Below are 19,485 nucleotides of genomic sequence, written 5' to 3' on the forward strand. Positions count from 1 at the left end.
AATAAAAAAAAATATACATGTACCTATCTCTAAGGAGATTTAGCTCTATGTTGTATTGCTGCCTCGAATTCAAGCACAGTGTATTTCCTTGGGCTCCTATGAGATCATCTGAAATAACTTCCTCTATTATCTTCCATGCCTGTGAATAAATTCTTGTTCTTATTTTTATAATAACTCTTTTTTAATATCATTAAATAAACTGGAATGAAAACCATATATATATATACATATGTTTATTATTAATTTATACAAAAAATGGTAATAAAAAAATAAGTTAAAGTAAAGTCTTTATGCATGAAGTATTATCGGGCAGCGTGCAGGGGGAGGTGGTGTTAACGTAACCACCGGGGAGGTGGTACCCTCCACTACCCCCTGCGGTCACTGTTATGGTAGTGGCTACAGGGGGAGTGGAGGGGCCCACGGTGTCCCCTCATCTCTGCGGGCCTGTACCTGCATTTCCACAGGGGAGATGGGACTTGCGGACCCCCACTCCCCACTAACTCTTAAAACACATTGTTTCGCCTATTTTTTTTTATCATTATTTTTTAGATTTATATATATATATATATATATACACACACACACACACATATATATACACACATATATATATATATATATAAAATTTGCAATTTAGGAATTGTTATTACTTTCTTTAGTATAAATTTTAAGTTAGTAAACTAAACATAGAAATATTTAGAAATAATTGGGATCATTATGTAGTAAATTCGTAATTGTAAATTAAAGTATATAATTGGAATCTCTCAATCTATTTGAGATTTATTGGGTTACTTAGTTGGCATTTTAGATTCATTGTAAGCAATTAATTTATATTATTATGATTTGATCCAAAATTTGTCTATGTCTAAACTAATTGCTATTTTTGGATCTTGTGACTCTATAATTAATTATTCCCGTGGTAGGAATAAAACATTGCTTAATCTTGCATGTAAGTTACACTATTCTTGCATCATGCAAAGTACTTATACATTAATTGCATTTATTGACGTTTTCATCATCTCCATGCAAGTTACATGTTTTTAATTATCAATATGCGAGTTTCGTAATTTTCCTTATTGTGTAAGTTAGATTTCAAGTTTGAAATAATAAATAGTTTAGTTGTAGAAAGATGGTATTTTTTTTATCAAGTGGTACATGAATGCCATCAAGGTAGTTATTTCAATTAATTAAACTTTGCAATGTCTAATTATGTACATTCATTTCATAATTGTTTTCAAGCATGATGTTTTTCATAGCTTCTTAGTTAGAAAACTAAATAAAGGAAGTCAGAAAACCAAAACCTAGCAGCGTTCGGTATATACAGTGCCTCTGGGTCACGCTTACGGGTAATGTCATCATGTTGAACTACTACACTTCATGCCTAATAAAGCTGCATCAACGACATCTGTGGCATCATCCCTATAAATCATCGAGGAGTAATAAGGCACACTTGGAAGTTAAAATCCAAGGGGTGGGTAATCCCCCTTAGATCGATAATTTAATAAGATAATCCTTAAATGATTTTTACATCTGCTGAGTTAAACCATAGTAAACCCCCTTTAGGGTTGATTGAGTGAAATGCTTTTATGAAATTGATTTAATCTTGAAGAGATATTGACGATTGGCAATCTGGTCAAGGGTGACGCTTATGCTAGGTATCAGGATCTAGTTGTTTTAGGCCACAAGCAATAGGCCATCTTGAGCCTTTGCTTAAGTGCTACCACCGTGGGTAGCAACCGCAGAGAAACTATCTGGGACATCGACCCTAGAAAGGGTTGTGTACTCACTAATCAGTTTACATCAAACCACAGAGTAGAAAATAGAACTACATACTTTATGCCTTGATCACGTGCTGAAATGGGTATGTAGGCAGTCTAGGGATGGAGTTGTGCCTAGTATTGAGGCGTTCGTGGATGGGGTCTAGGTTTTGGTAAGAAGAAGGATTGAGTAGAATCCTAATTTGAAAGATAAGTATAATAAAAAGAAAAAAGTAATTCAATGCATACTCGGAAGGAATCTTGTATGGATTTGCTTGACTTCTCGAGGCTTTAAGCCAAATTCCAAGGCGGAATTCAAGCTTGTATTATGTTATTCTGATTTCTCCTAAGGATGGCGACCTCGGTACACTCCTATTAGAAGAGTGTAGTACTTAGTGAGTGGCTCAGGACCCGAATGGTCCCGATGAGTCTAAGTCTCTGGCCAGAGCACCTCCTATCCCAATTGGATAGATGCCTATCTCGTATGGGTAGATGCCTATCCCATATTAGATAGATGAAACCTTCTGTTCCGTATGGACAGATGATTAATCCGTATGGTTAGATGCTCATCCTAGATGGATGAATGCCTAATCCTAATGGATGGATGCCCAGAGTATGCGATTGAATCAAACACAAATGATTAAAGTAAACAAAAAAAAAAGTGCTCAAATCTTGTTGGGTTAAGTTAAGTGGGTTATTACAATATCTTATGCTAATTAAGGTTCTACTAACATGGGGCAAGTATGTTTCATTCTCTCATCCCATCTTTCAACATTCACTTAGCCCTGCTCCAATCCACTTAATCTCACCCAAGTCTAATTTAAGCTAAATGTTGTTTCAATCTATTGTGGTTTGTAAGTATTTCATATCCTTTTCCTAAGGTTTTCTCCCAAGGGTTGTAAATTCAAAATGGTTTAATGGGGAATTATGTCCCACAAGGTGCTAGGATGTGAGAAAAGCATAAATATTTCCACCCAAATCTACTCTCCCATGTGTTCTATTTTGACTATTCAAGTGTTGTGGCTATCAAGTATGTCTAGTTGTGGGTGAAGCTCTTCTTTGGGATGTGTCAAGGAGACTATTATACCAGATGGTGGCCTTGGTTTTCCTTTCAAACATCACAGACATTATGCAAAAAAATTAGATTCATTAACATGTTTGTATTCAACTATGTTTAGATGTATTTGTTCCTTGTGGGAAAATAGTGTATACTCTTGGTGTAGTATGACTTCATGGTTGGTTTTGTACTAGTTGTAAGACTAGTTTTTCATCTCTATCCTTGTAATGATCCAATAGTGGCATGTGTGGCTTAGGTGTTTTAGGTAGTCATTGATGCACATCAACATGTGGTTGAAGTAAGGTTTATTTTGTCATTGTAGCCTCCTTGTCCATCCTCAATTCTAAAATTTGTCTTTCCATATCCACTACCAACTCTTAAGCATTAAACTACCCACTATTTGTATTATTCCTTTTGACCTCATTTTACCTTTGTGTTTGTTAAGCATGTCAGTTGAGGCATTAATTTTTTCAATGCCCCCACTTTGACATTTACATGTAAATATTATCAATGTGTATTGCATCTTATATCAATTTTTAAATTTTTATTTAATAATATCATTTAATAACAAAACAAAATAACTCTTCAAATGATATCTAAAATAAAATAGCTCTTAAGTAAATGTTTAAATGCCCTTTTCTCATCTATGTGTTCATCTAATTATGATTAAAAGTATTAGGTAGGGGGATGTTGGCATCAATTGTGAAATTTAACTTTTCACCTACCAGTTATGCTTACCTAAAGGTTTTCCTTTTCAACGAATTCATTTGCTCGTATACTACCCTTTCTCCTCACATTTTTCTCTATCTCTCTTCCTCACATCTTTTTCTTTATTTCATCAATATCACTCCTAGTCCATGTCAAAATCCTTCCTTTCTTTCTATGCCATTGAACACATTTTTTTTAAGTTATGAGGAGGGACTAATGACTATCATGCATACCATTATCCATGACGTACATTTTCCCCTTCAAAAGAAGGGACATCTAGCCTTCTTAATGCCATAGGCATCCTTCTCTTGTCTCATGTCATTCTTTTCATTCAATGGTTGTCTCTCCATAGTTATTCTTCTCCATTATCTTTGAAATTTATTTTATTACTTTACTTTATTCCTAGCCTTCAACTATGTGGTATGTGACAAAATCATACTCAATTTGAGCATCATCTCTTTGTCTCAACAATTGAACTTTCCATGTCATCCACATCCATATTTGGATGGAAAGTTAGAAATTGGTCATATAATATTCTAGTAAAAAATCATCACAAAAGACTATTTAATTAGGTTAACCAAATAGAAATACTATTTTTCAAATAACTATAAATCCATATGAAACATAAGTTATTCCTAAAGCGATAAGGATGGAATGAAATTGGTGACTTACATTACAACCATTCTCACCACTAGTGTTACTTTAGGTCTTAGGTTTTAATTGACTAAGAATATTAATACATGATATAATTGGAATGTTAAGAGTAAATTGCATATGATTGGGTGGGAAGATTATTAAAACACATGATAATAATATAGTTTTGTTAGAGATTTATTAAAATAAATGGTGACACATGATTGTAAGAAATGAATTGATTTGATCTACATAAAGATTGTTTAGTGGCTACTACCTATACATATTGGTGTTGTGAGAAACGATACAAGAGTCAAAAACAAAGCTCAATGTTAGTATGTTAGTTCAAGCCTGAAACCAACAATAAAGAACTAAAAACCATTTCAAAACATATTCAAAGGAGGTTTAAAAGAAAAAAAAATGAAGGAAGCACAAACAAACAAACAAATATGAGTTCTTCCTAAGATGCCTCCATGATGCTTTAATGGTTATTCCTCCCTTGTTTCTCTCCTCTCCAAGTCCCAAAGTAATGAAGCTCTCATCTTTTAGCACAAGCCATGGATTGTCATATGGAGATTTAAGATTGTTTCAAAATTCTTAAATAAGATGGTATGCAAAACAAGATGATGATGCTATGAGAAAGCTCTAAATGTCTATCCTAATATCAGTATAGTAAAAATGCTCTCAAGGTTCCTCCTTTGCTTGAAGGAATGAGGCTCTATTTATAGGCAAAATATTGGATTGGATGGTAAAGATTGATCTGGTTTGTGAAGGGCTAGGATTGAATGATTCATGATCCATGTGATGGTTTTCAACCCAATCCTATGTTGACAAGTGTCAACATGAGATGGCTTGAGAGGAGAGGGAAGGATCATTAAATGCATGAAGGGACATGATGGCTACCCTAGGGGGTTGGGTTATGGTTGAGTTAGTGGATAAAGGTTTTATCCAAAGGATAAACTCTTGTGCAAAATTTACCCATGTTTAAGCCTTGACCAAAGGGTCAAGACCCATGTGGGTTGGAGTGTTGAAAGAGGAAATGCATTTAAGACTCTATAAGAGCCTTAAATGACTTTTAAAGACTTTTGGAGGGGATTTTTGAATTAGGATTGTGTAAATGTTTAGAAGAGGGATCGGGATAAATTAGAAGGAGTTAGAAGAGTCTAGAAGGGGTTTGGAGAAATCTAGAAGAGTCTAGAAAGAGGTGGGTGTGGGTAAATAGGTTTTTATTAAAATAAAAAATCTATTTAAATATGCAGCTTGCATTTGTAGGAGAATGCAAGTTGATGTGTTATTTTTAAATAAATATTGATTTATTTAAAAAGAGGATTTGATTTGGTGATTTGATAAATGCTAAATTTATTTAAATAGGAAGAAGGGGGATGAATTAAATAAATTAGATTTATTTAATAACCTGGACTATAGTTTAGTAATTAAATAAATCGATTAAATTTATTTAACTAAAATAGAAGAATAGGCTAAGGTGAATTAATTAAATGTTAATTTAATTAATAGAGAAATATTTAGTCATTAAATAAATATTTAATATTCATTTAATTAATAGACAAATTTATGTGTCTACATTTGCTCCTCTTTGAGACGGTGTGATTTATCACACCGTTTCAAAGAACAATAGAGAGGCATGAGAAAAATGCCCCAAGGATGTTAGTTTTGTGGGTTGGTATGCCCCCTCGAGCGATGGGCTGAAAATTTTGGAAAATCGGGCGATCTCTCAAAAAAAAGAAAGAAATCAGGGAATAATAGAGGAGATAAATTTTGAGTAAATGGCGAAAGAATGGATGAAAATGGGGTTAAAACGGAGAAATGACAAGCCTCAGAAGTTCCCAAGGTCCATGACGGTCAACAAGGCGAAGCAGGGGGAGGGTTGGGTAGGGTATATTTAGGTTAGAAAGGGTAAAATGGTCCTCATTTGCACACTCTCCTATAGCAATCTAGAGATCCTGACAGTGACATTTGCAGCAGATTGGTTCAGCAAAAATGGTGTTCCCACTCATAGATCATCGATTTCGAGCAGATCCAGAGGTACTAGCAGCCAGCCGACTACGAACCCTTGGTATTTCCAATTCTAACTTTTTTCCTTTAGAGCTCATTTATTGCACTTAATATCTAGGGGAAAAATTTGGATGACAAAGGCGCTAAAACATTGTTTTAGCACTTTTATACCAAAATGGTGCCTTTGTAGAATAGTTGTAGCGCTTTTGTCAATGTAGCGCTAGTGTTAGGGAGTTTTAGCACTAATGTTTTTATTGTTTTGGTGCTATTGTCATGGTCATAGAAATGTGATTTTTGTAGCATCATCATTGTGCATTGTATCACATATCTGCCAATGTAGCACTAGTGTTCATTTTAGCATTATTGTGTTAGTACAATAGCACTCTTGATGTTGCTTAGCGCTTTTGTCAAATTTTTAGCGCTTTTGGGTTTGAGTATAGGACAACCAGTGTCGATGCCCCAATTTCATGGTCAAGTTGACAGTTGATGTTAATGTTGCCAGTGTATGCATGTTTGGGACTTGTGTGAGACTCAGTGTACCTTTTGAGACTAGGCAATATGATGTCATGCTTGTTGGTAGTCTAGGTGTTATGAGTCAAGTTACCTGATGAGACTTAGATACTTGAAAAAGTGTTTGATGAAGTCTACGTAATAGTCGTATTTATGCATAGCAAAGAAATTGACACTTTGGTTTGATTGTGTATATAGGAGGCTAACCAAGGAGTGTTGCAGGTGCAAGAGAGGCATTCAGCCACACAACATATGCGTGATTAGTTGACAGACCTCTAGATCGACTGCATATGTGGTGCAAGACTATTTGATTGACGCATCTACTCATGATTCCTATGAATCGTGAACTACTGACTACGCTGGCCGAGCATTGGGACAACGAGACATGTTTGTTACACTTGAGGATGTCTGGAGGATTTTGCACATTTCAATCACTAGGGAGTTGGTTACCTATGATAGGGTGATGGGCGAGGTGGCACTACGAGGAGTGTTTTCCTATCTAGAGTTAGAGGTGTATGACGGATCTATCCCTTGGGAGGATATAGAAGATTTATATGAGCAACTACTGGCGGTACTATCAGGCATCATTGGAGAGCTCCTATGCCCTGATCGGAGGTGAAATGGTCTTGTTTTTGGTTGGGGATAGGTCATTGAGTGGATGACCAGCGAGGGAACTCGATATGCATGGGGGTCGTGTGTATTGGCTCATTTGTACAGAGATTTGCATGAGGTGGTTTACCATGTCATCACCTCACTAGGTGTAGGGATCATATTGCTACATATTTGGTCATGGGAGCACTTGCCCATTACTAGACCTGTGTGCATAAGATTTAGGGTGATTGATCAACCCTATGTTTATATCTATGGAGGTATGATGACACATCCCTAGCTAGGGAAGCTGGAGTACTAGAAATGGGCATTGGATGATCTAGATACAATGATATGGCTCCCCTACTTGGATGGTGAGCAGTGGGAGGATGATGCAGACACAATGCCATATGTTTACACAGTAGTTCCTGATTAAGCAAACAACTTATGTAGTTGAGAGACATCTGTTAGGTTGAGTGATGAGGCATTTTGGGTGGACGTGGGGTATGCCACAGGGTTCTGGAGAGTATGCTCAAGTAAAAAACAAAGCTCAATGTTAGTATTCCATGAGGTTCACCAAATGATGTTGTGAGAAATGGCTACAAGAGTCAAAAGAAAAATCTTAATGTTAGTATGTTAGTTCAAGCATGAAACCAAGAACAAAGAACTAAAAAACCATTTCAAAAAATATTCAAACGAGATTTAAAATAAAAAAATGAAGGAAGCACAAACAAACAAACAAACAAAGATGAGTTCTTCCTAAGATGCCTCCATGATGCTTTAAGGGTTATTCCTCCCTTGTTTCTCTCCTCTCCAGGTCCCAAAGTAATGAAGCTCTCAACTTTTAGCACAAGCCATGGATGCCATATGGAGATTTAAGATTGCTTGAACATGATTAAACAAGATGATGATGCTATGAGAAGTCTCTAAATGGCTATCATAATATGAGTATAGTAACAATGCTCTAAAGCTTCCTCCTTTGCTTGAAGGAATGAGGCTCTATTTATAGGCAAAATTGTGCATTGGATGGTCAAGATTGATCTAGTTTGTGAAGGGCTAGGATTGAATGATTCATGATCAATGTGATGGTTTTAAACCCAATCCTATGTTGACAAGTGTCAACATGATATGTATTAAGAGGAGAGGGAAGGATCATTAAATTCCTAAAGGGACATGATGGTTACCCTAGGGGGCTAGGTTAGGGTTGTGTTAGTGGATAAATATTTTATCTAAAGGATAAACTCTTATGCAAAGTTTACCCATGGTTAAGCCTTGACCAAAGGGTCAAGACCCATGTGGGTTGGAGTGTTGAAAGAGGAAATGCATTTAAGACCCTGTAAGAGCCTTAAATGACTTTTGAAGACTTTTGGGGGCGATTTTTGGATTGTGATTGTGTAAATGTTTAGAAGAGGGATTAGGCTAAATTAGAAGGGCTTAGAAGAGTCTAGAAGGGGTTTAGAGAAATCTAGAAGAGACTAGAAAGAGGTGGGTGTGGGTAAATAGATTTTTATTAAAATAAAAATATATTTAAATGTGCATCTTGCATTTGTAGGAGAATGCAAGTGGATGGATTATTTTTAAACAAATATTGATTTATTTTAAAAGGGGATTTAATTTGGTGATTTGATAAATGTTAAATTTATTTAAATAGGAAGAATGGAGATGAATTAAATAAATTACATTTATTTAATAACCTGGACTATAATTTAGTAATTAAATAAATTGATTAAATTTATTTAACTAAAATAGAAGAATAGGCTAAGGTGATTTATTAAATGTCAATTTAATTAATAGAGAAATATTTGGTTATTAAATAAATATTTAGTATTCATTTAATTAATAGACAAATTTCTCCAAGAAGGTGATAGAAACACTGCTTTTTTTTATAATTCTGTTAAGGCTCATAGGTATGGTAACTCTATTACCTCTCTCATATCTTTAGAAGGGGTTCATCTTTCATATAAAGAAGAAATTGCTACGGAAGCTATCAGTTTTTTTTCTAATTTGTTTACCAAAGAGGATCATGAAGCTATGGTGGAAGAGAGGGCCATCTTGAACTACATTCCCCCTCTTGTCTCTGTTGAAATGAATGATGCTCTCTTGCACCCCATTTTGTTGTCTAAACTTGAGTGGGTTGTGTTTCAAATGAAAAAAGGCAAGGCTCCTGGCCTTGACGGGTTTCCTATTGAGTTTTTTCAAGAATTTTGGGAGATTATAAGGTATGATCTTCTAGATGTGGTTCAAGAATCTCATAGGAATAAACAAATGCTCAAATCTATGAATTCTACCTTCTTGGCTCTCATTTCTAAGAAAGACGGGGCTAATAGCTTGGATCAGTACAGGCCTATTGCTTTATGTAATGTTGTCTACAAGATAATCACTAAATTGATTGTTGAACGACTCAAACCTCTCCTCTTCACTTTGGTTTCTAAGGAGCAAGGTGGTTTCATTGATGGAAGACAGATCCTTGATGGAGTTGTGATAGCAATGGAGGCTATTCATTCGATGACTTCCTCTAAGGACAAGGCTATATTTATTAAACTTGACATGGCCAAAGCTTGGGTGAGTTGGGATTTCTTACATAAGATCCTTTTTGCTTTTGGTTTTGGAGAAGAGTGGATGAACTGTGTTCTTAGTTGTGTGACTTCTACCTCTTTATCAGTTCTTATTAATGGGGAACCCTCATAATTGTTTAGCGATTTGCGGGGGCTTAAGCAAGGGGGCCCTTTATCTCCCTATTTATTTATTCTCATGGCTGAAGGTCTTGGAAGATTTCTCACTTCCTAGGTGAGACATGGTCTTATTCAGGGTTGGAGTTGGAGTAATGCTCTACCTTCCTACTCTCATCTTCAGTTTGTGGATGACATAGGTTTGATGGGCAGTGCCAGAATCAATGAGGCAGTGAATCTCAAGAGAGATTTGGATATCTATTGCAAAGCCTCGGGTCAGAAAATTAATGAAGATAAATCATCCATATATTTCTTTAATATCCCTCAGCTTATTCAAAATAGGATTGCTAGGATCCTCAGATTTCAGACGGGGTCCCTTCCTTTGTTGTACCTCAAGATTCCTTTAGATTTGGGAGTTCAGCACGTAGATTTTTGGCAAGGAATTTTGGATAAATTTCGTTACGAGGTTAATTATTGGACTGGCAGATGGTTATCCTCTACTGGAAGAGTGATTCTTTTGAAGACTATGGTGCAAGCGCTTCCCATTTATAGGTGTTTTGTGCAGGCTCCCCCCTCCAGATTTGTGAGAGAGTTTGATGCTCTTTCCTGTCAATTTATTTGGTCTAGTAGTTTTCTTTCTTCTAAATGGAGTTTAGTTAAATGGGACTTTATTTGTAGACCGAGACATGTTGGGGGTCTTGGCCTCAGATCTATTGCTTTGGTTAGCAAGGCCTTGGCGGCTAAGCTGTATTAGAGGTGGTGTAATAGTCAGGATCAGGACTGGGCCAAGATTTTAACCCACAAGTATCTCCCTGGTGCTAATGATCATGAGGTGCCTCATCTTAGTTTAGTGGGCAGGGGCTCTTATATCTGGATACTCTTAAAAAAGGTGCCCAACTTATTAAATATGGACTTTTCTATATTTTTAATAGAGGCTCTGAAGCTCTTTTTTGGCAAGACTCCTGGGATGGTCACCTTCCTATTTTATCTAGTTATCCATAGCTTCAGCCTCTTTGCAACATTTTCACTGATTCTGGATGGGTTAAGGTGGAGAATTTTAAAATAGTTACGTGCATTAGACAAGTTGAGGTGACTTGTTGGAAGGATCCTCTTGAATGGCCCTTGGGTGGTTCGGATGAACATTGTGTGGTGTTGGTAAATATCTTGGAGGGTAGGTTATGTAGTTCCCTCAAGGAGAGAGATAATTTGGCTTGGGGTCCGAATCCAAAAGGCAAGTTTTTTGTTACTGAAGGTTATGCTCATCTTGATAGGCAATTGCATGGCCTGATAGATGTTCCTTGGTGGAAGAAGGTTCGGAATAGCTTCTCTTGGCCAAAATGTAATTTCTTCTTATGGTTGGTTGCTCAGAGGAAATGCCTCATGTGGGAGAATCTTCGTAAGAGAGGCTTCCAAGGACCATCTATCTGTTATCTTTGTATGCATAATGAGGAAGACTGCTCCCACTTGTTTTTTCTATGCCCTTTCTCTATGGAGATTTGGCACAAGTGGTGGGAGGCTTGTCAACATGCTTGTTTTCATGCTACCTCCTTAATTAAATTTTGGGATAGCTTGGGTAGACCCCCAGCAAAGACCTCTTTTCTTCAAGTGGCCTTGGCTATTGGGCCAGCCCTTATTATCTAGAATTTATGGTTGGAAAGGAATCAAAGGGTCTACTATGATTCACATATAGGGAGTTCTCAGTTATGGTAGAAGATAGTTAATAGGTTTTAGGAGATAATCTCAGCTAAGTGCAATTTGTCTGAAAATGTTGATTCGGGTGATTATGCTATTGCAAGGAATCTACAATTGGAAAACATTAAAATGGATTGTGCTGCTGGAAATAGATCTCGACATGTGAAGCAATGGATAAGTAGAGATGGAAAGTGGATTCCCCCTCCTGTGGGAATCTTAAAAATTAATATAGATGGCTCTTCTCGTGGGAATCCAGGACATGCAGGTATTGGAGGTATAGGTAGAGGTGATGATGGTTGTGTAGTTTTTTTCTTCTCTATTTATATTGGGCAACACTCTAACAATCTTATGGAGGCCCTAGCTATTAAGATTATTATTGAGAGAGGTTGTTCTTTAGGATGGAGGAAGAATATTTGTGATTCAAATTCTCAGATTGTTGTGGACATGTTGAACAAACAAAATTTGAATGATGTGAGTTGGCAATTAGATTTTGTGGCCAGACAGATTTTACAACTATATAATACATTGGAATTTGTCTCCTTTTGTCATATTCCCAAGGGGTGGAATAGAGTGGTTGATTGTTTGGCCAAGTGAGGTTCAAAGCATGTTGATGGTTGGATTTTAGTGGAAGGGATGGTCTACCTCCTGATTATCTTGAAACTTTAAACAAGTTAATGCTAGAAGACGTGATGATGCAAGAGCACCCAATGGTGTAGGATCAATTTCCCTTTTATGTTTGTTTCATTTTTATTGTAATTTTTTAGGCCCTTCGAGACTCTAGATGAGCTTGGTTTCTGGTGTAATTCCAAAATAGCTGGCCTTTGGCCCTACTTTAAGGAAAGTCATCTTTCTGAGGGCTTTCTGAAAAGGTATTATCATTGGAAATCTAACAGTCGGATCTATTGCTATGGTCACTGGACTTTGTAGTGGTGGTGTTGGTGGTTCTTTTAGGATACTTTTAGTTTTTGTTGTTGTCTTGGTGAGCCTCAGGCCTGTTCTTTGTAATTCTGTGATTTATGAATAAATCTTTACCCCTTTTTTCAAAAAATAAAAAATAAATAATTAATAGACAAATTTATGTGTCTACATTTTCTCCTCTTTGAGACAATGTGGTTTATTGCACCATTTCAAAGAACAATAGATAGGCATGAGAAAAATTCCCCAAGGATGTTAGTTTTGTGGGTTGGTATGCCCCCTCAAGAGATGAGTTGAAAATTTCAAAAAATTGGGTGATCTCTCAAAAAATAGAAAGAAATTAGGGGATGATAGAGGAGAGAAATTTGGAGTAAATGGCAAAAGAATGGATGAAAATGGGGTTAAAATGGAGAAATGGAAAGCCTCAGAAGTTCTCAAGGTCCATGATGATCAACGAGGCAAAGTAGGGGGAGGGTTGGGTAGGGTATATTTAGGCTAGAAGAGGTAAAATGGTCCTCATTTGCACACTCTCCTATAGTGATCTAGAGATGAGAAAATTGGTTGAGCAAAAATGGTGTTCCCACTTGTAGATCATCGATTCGAGTGGATCTGAAGGTACCAACGGCCAGTCGACTATGGACTCCCGATATTTCCAATTCTAAATTTTGCCTTTAGAGCTCATTTGAAAGGAAACTCAGGTGCGGAAATAGCTTCCTACACTAATATCTAAAGGAAAGTATTGTGCAAATTCTTTTAAATCCTTACAATTTCAGATTCGTTAACTACTTTAACAAAGATATTGCAGCCATATACCATGCATATAGAAAATAGAGAATGACCAATGATTTACCCTAGGGAAAACCTTTCGGTAAAAAACCCCAGCACTCCAAAACTTGCACAATGTATTATCTTCAACACAACGGTTACAACACACTTGCAATGCAAGTTCTTTCAGGAGACAATCAACACTTCAAGACAAATCCAATAGCATGATATCATACCAATAATACACTCTTTTCGTATCACAGTCTGTAACCCTAAAAAATGCTTATGCGCTTCCTTTTTAGGGCAACTTCCAAAGATAGCCGTATTAGGGTTTTACCATTCTCCGAGAAAATAGGAACCCTAAAAAAATTTTCTACTCAATTTTATTAGTTGCCACATGTCTTGCATGTCTTCACCTGTCATTGAAATCTCCTAGAAATAGCTCTTACATGTCATAGGAATCCGTCATAACTGTTTCAGCCATGATCTCCTTACACACAATTCAAGATGCCAACACATCAAGTGGAATGACACATCAACATGCCAACTAGACATGTACACTCACACTTAATTATATTATTTGCAAGAAATACATTTTACAAAACAAATAATAAGAATAGGAATTATCCAAGGTTGAGACACCTTATTCCTAACATCATTTATTGCACTTAATAGCTAAGGGAAAAATTTGGATGACAAAGGCGCTAAAACTGGTGTTTTATTTCTTTGATGCCGAAATGGCGCCTTTGTAGAGTAGTTGTAGCACTTTTGTCAATGTAGCGCTAGTGTTAGGGAGTTTTAGCGCTAATGTTTTCATTGTTTTGGCGCTATTGCCATGTTCATATAAATGTGATTGTTGTAACCCCATCATTGCGCATTGTAGCACATATGTGCCAATGTAGCGCTTTTGTACGACTAAAGTAGTGCTAGTGTTCATTTTAGCATTGTTGTATTAGTAGAATAGCGCTCTTTATGTTGCTTAGCACTTTTGTCAAATTTTTCGTGCTTTTGGGTCTAAGTTTAGGACAATCACTATCGATGCCCCAATTTCATGGTCAAGTTAATATTTGACGTTAATGTTGCCAGTATATGCATTTTTGGGACTTGTGTGAGACTCAGTGTACCTATTGAGAGTAGGCAATATGATGTCATGCCTATTGGTAGTCTAGGTGTTATGAGTCACGTTACTTGATGCAACTTAGATACTTGAAAAAGTGTTTGATAAAGTCTAGGTAATAGTAGTATTTTTGCATAGCAAAGAGATTAACACTTTGGTTTGATTGTGTATGTAGGAGGATCACCTGGGAGTGTTGTAGATGTGAGAGAGGCATCTGGCCACACAACGTCTGCGTGGTCAGTTGACAGACCTCAAGATTGACTGCATATATGTTGTGGGACTATTTGATATGATGCATCTACCCATGATTTGTATGAATCACAAACTACTGATTGTGTTGGCCGAGTGGTGGCACAATGAGACATGCTCATTCCACCTGGTGATGGGAGAGATGTATGTTACACTAGAGGATGTCTGGAGGATTTTGCACATTCTGATCACTAGGGAGTTGGTTACCTATGACAGGGCGATGGGCGAGGCAGCACTACGATGAGTGTTTCCCTAGCTGGAGTTAGAGATGTATGACGGACCTGTCCCTTGGGAGGATATAGCGAATTTATATGAGCCACTACTGGTGATACTATCAGGCATCATTGGAGGGATTCTATGTCTTGATCGGAGGTCACGTGCTCTTATTGTTGGTTGGGGACAGGTCATTGAGCTAATGGCCAATGAGGGCACTCGATATGCATGGAGGTTGTGTGTATTGGCCCATTTCTACAAAGATTTGCATGAGGTGGTTTACCATGGCATCACCTCGCTAGGCATAGGGATCACATTGCTACATATCCGGTCATGGGAGCACTTTCCCATTACTAGACATATGTGCATGAGATTTAGGGCAATTGATTAGCCCTATGTTTATATTTACAAAGGTATGATGACACAGCCCTAGCTAGGGAAGATGGAGTACTGGCGACGAGCATTGGATGATCTAGATACAGTGATATGGCACCCCTACTTGGATTGTGAGCAGTGGGAGGATGATGCAGACACGATGCCATATGTTTACACAGTGCAGTTCCTGATTGGGAGGATAACTTATGTGGTTGAGAGACATCTATCAGGCCGAGTGATGAGGTAGTTTGGGTAGATGCAGGGTATGCCACGGGGTTCTGAAGAGTATGCCAGAGTAAAAAACATAGCTCAATGTTAGTATGTCATGGGGTTCACCAAATGATGCTATGAGAAATGGCTACAAGAGTAAAAAAAAAATCTCAATGTTAGTATGTTAGTTCAAGCATGAAACCAAGAACAAAGAAGTAAAAACCATTTCAAAACATATTCAAAGGATATTTAAAAGCAAAAAATGAAGGAAGAACAAAAAAACAAAGAAAGGAATATGAGTTCTTCCTAAGATGCCTCCATGATGCTTTAATAGTTATTCCTCCCTTATTTCTCTCCTCTCCAAGTCCCAAAGTAATGAAGCTCTCAGTTTTTAGTACAAGCCATGGATGTCACATGGAGATTTAATATTGTTTGAAAATATTTAAACAAGATGATGATGATATGAGAAAGCTCTAAATGTCTATCCTAATATGAGTATAGTAACAATTCTCTAAAGCTTCCTCTTTTGCTTGGAGGAATGAGGCTCTATTTATAGGCAAAATTATGGATTAGATGGTCAAGATTGATCTGGTTTGTGAAGGGCTAGGATTGAATGATTCATGATCCATGTGATGGTTTTCAACCCAATCCTATGTTGACAAGTGTCAACATGAGATGGCTTGAGAGGAGAGGGAAGGAACATTAAATGCTCGAAGGGACACAATGGTTACCCTAGGGGGTTGGATTAGGGTTGAGTTAGTGGATAAAGCTTTTATCCAAAGGATAAACTCTTGTGCAATTTTTACTCATGGTTAAGCTTTGACAAAAGGGTCAAGACCCATGTGGGTTGGAGTGTTGAAATAGGAAATACATTTAAAACTTGTAAGAGCCTTAAATGACTTTTGAAAAAAAAAAATTGTGGGGGGAGGTTGGGGGGTGATTTTTGGATTAGAATTGTGCAAATGTTTAGAACAGGGATTAGGCTAAATTAGAAGGGGTTAGAATAGTTTAGAGAAATCTACAAGAGTCTAGAAAGAGGTGGGTGTGGATTTAAATGTGCAACTTGCATTTGTAGGAGATTGCAAGTGGATGGGTTATTTTTAAATAAATATTGATTTATTTAAAAAGGGGATTTGATTTGGTGATTTGATAAATGTTAAATTTATTTAAATAGGAAGAAGGGGGATGAATTAAATAAATTAGATTTATTTAATAACCTCGACTATAGTTTAGTAATTAAATAAATTGATTAAATTTATTTAACTAAAATAGAAGAATAGGCTAAGGAGAATTAATTAAATGCTAATTTAATTAATAGAGAAATATTTAGTCATTAAATAAATATTTAATATTCATTTAATTAATAGACAAATTTATGTCTACACATATAAATATAAAAATAATAAAATATGAACAAAATTTTAGAGAACACATACTAATTAAAGAATATTGTTTTCAATCGAAAAATGAAATTTGACATAGAACTTTCTACTTAAAAACTATTATTATTAATTAAAATTTTAAAATTAATTTAGATTTGATTAATTCATTTTGTATGTTAATTAAAAATAAAAAATTATTATCGAATAACTCCCCTTGACAAATAATAATTACATTAAGTAAATTATATCTTTTCCATAAAAAAATGGAAAAAATAAATACTATTGCAATATTAAATTAGATACTCCTTAAATGAAAGAGAATTTTTATTTTTGTAAACCTTGACTATCGCTTTCTTTACATAAAAAAGGGGGAAAAAAATACTATTAGTCTATTGCAATATTAGATTAGATACTCCTTAAATGAAAGACAATTTTTATTTTTGTAAACCTTGACTATTGGTTTCTTTACATAAAAAGGGGAAAAAAATACTATTAGTCTATTGCAATATTACATTAGATACTCCTTAAATGAAAGACAATTTTTTTTTTTGTAAACCTTGACTATCGCTTTCTTTACCTAAAAAGGGGGAAAAAATACTATTGACTAATAAAGTATTGAATTAGATACTCTTTAAATAAAAGATAATTTTTATTGCTTTAAACCTTTACAATTTCTTTATCGTAGATTTTTTACCTAGGACGGTGGTAAGCTTTCATAACACGTGAACTTTGAATAGTTGTAGCCATCTCTATCAATTGTTTTGGTAGGGAAAGAAAACTTATTTTTCTAAGCTTATTTTTCTAAACTTTAAATCTTTTAGTTGAAACTTCAAATCTTGAATTCTTGGCTAGTCAATATTCAATATTTGAAACAAAATGAATAGAAATCTTATCAATAATAAAAGAAATCTAACATTACAATTTAGTATGTTGCATAGGAAACAAGTACAACACAACTGGCAAAGCAAAAACCAAACCAATGGAGTAACGGATAACAAATATGAGTTACTATAATTGATCAAAATGGTAGAGATATAGCGGACCACAAACAAACTACATCAAGTAATACAGATACATGACAATTACTGCATTGACCAAAAAGATATAGATGTAACAATGTCATTTAAGAACCAAAGACAATCAAGAAGCTCATCAATTCATATGTGACAACAATCTTATTTCCATTGTTTCATATATATCAATAGTTAAGGGTTATCATAAAATAGGAGATCTACATTATTCAATTCACATTTGTGAACTTTTTCCAAGTGTAAACAATCTTATTTTTATTGTTTTACATATAAATAGTTAAGGGTTATTATAAAATAGTAGATCCACATTCTTCAAATCACACTTGCGTACTTCTCTTAGTGCAAACAATCTTATCTCCGTTGTTCCACACATATAAATAATTAAGGGTAATTATAAAATAGGAGATCCACATTTTTCAATTCACATTTGGGAACTTCTCTAGAATGCAAACAACACTATTTCCAGTGTTCTCAATATATAGATAGTTAAGAGTTATTAAAAATAGGAGATACATTTTGTAAAGGAATAAAATCTTTTTTGCAAAGTTTATTTATATAAATTATTATGTTTAGTGGAGCTTTATAATCGGAGTGAAGGCTAAAGTGCATAATAGTCTCTGTTAGCCATGCTTTTTGATTTTGTGAGTTGTACATGGGTGTAATGACCTCTTAATGTGAATGTGATTGGTACACGTCTTTCCATGTAACAATTCTTATCATTTATCTTAAATTTGTTAGTCATTTACACATCAAAGTATTTATTAAGAATATCATACATTAAAAAAACTATAATTATAAAAAACTCCTAATCTATTTGATCTCCCCTAAGTCTGATTTAAGATAAATGCTATTTCAATAAATTGTGGTTTGTAAGGGTTTGTATCATTTTCCTTAGGTTTTCTCGCAAGGGTTGTAAATTTAAAACGATTTGATGGGGAATTTATGTCCTACAAGGTGCTAGGAGGTGGGCAAAGCATAAATATTTTCACTCAATGCTACTCTCCCATGTGTTATATTTTGATTGTTCAAGTGTTGTGGCTATTGTACGTCTAATTATGGTGAAGCTCTTCTTTGGGATGTGTCAAGGAGAATATTATGCTAGAAGGAAACCTTGGTTTCCTTTCAATCATCATGGACATTATGCAAAAAAATTATATTCATTGCTCAGTGTTTGGATTCAATGATGTTTAGGAGCATTTGTTACTTGTGGGAAAATAGTGTATACTCTTGGTGGAGTATGACTTCATTGTTCGTTTTTTACAAGTTGTAAGACTACTTTCTCATATTTATCCTTGTAATGATCCAATAGTGACATGTGTGCCTTAGTTGTTTTAGGTAGTCATTGATGCACATCAACATGAGGTTGAAGTGAGGCTTATTTTGGGAGTCAAAGATTCTTTGATGCCCTCTAGTTTCTCAAGAATCACACCTCTTTGTAGCCTCATTGTTGATCCTCGATTCTAAAAGTTGTCTATCCATCTACTGTGTAGGATCCTTATGATCTTTCCACCTTCACTACTAACTCTAAAGCATTAAACTATCCACTATTGGTATTATTCATTTTGATATTATTTTACCATTGTGCTTGTTAACCATAATAG

This window comes from Cryptomeria japonica, chromosome 9 (assembly GCF_030272615.1).
Source record: "Cryptomeria japonica chromosome 9, Sugi_1.0, whole genome shotgun sequence".
NCBI lineage: Eukaryota > Viridiplantae > Streptophyta > Pinopsida > Cupressales > Cupressaceae > Cryptomeria > Cryptomeria japonica.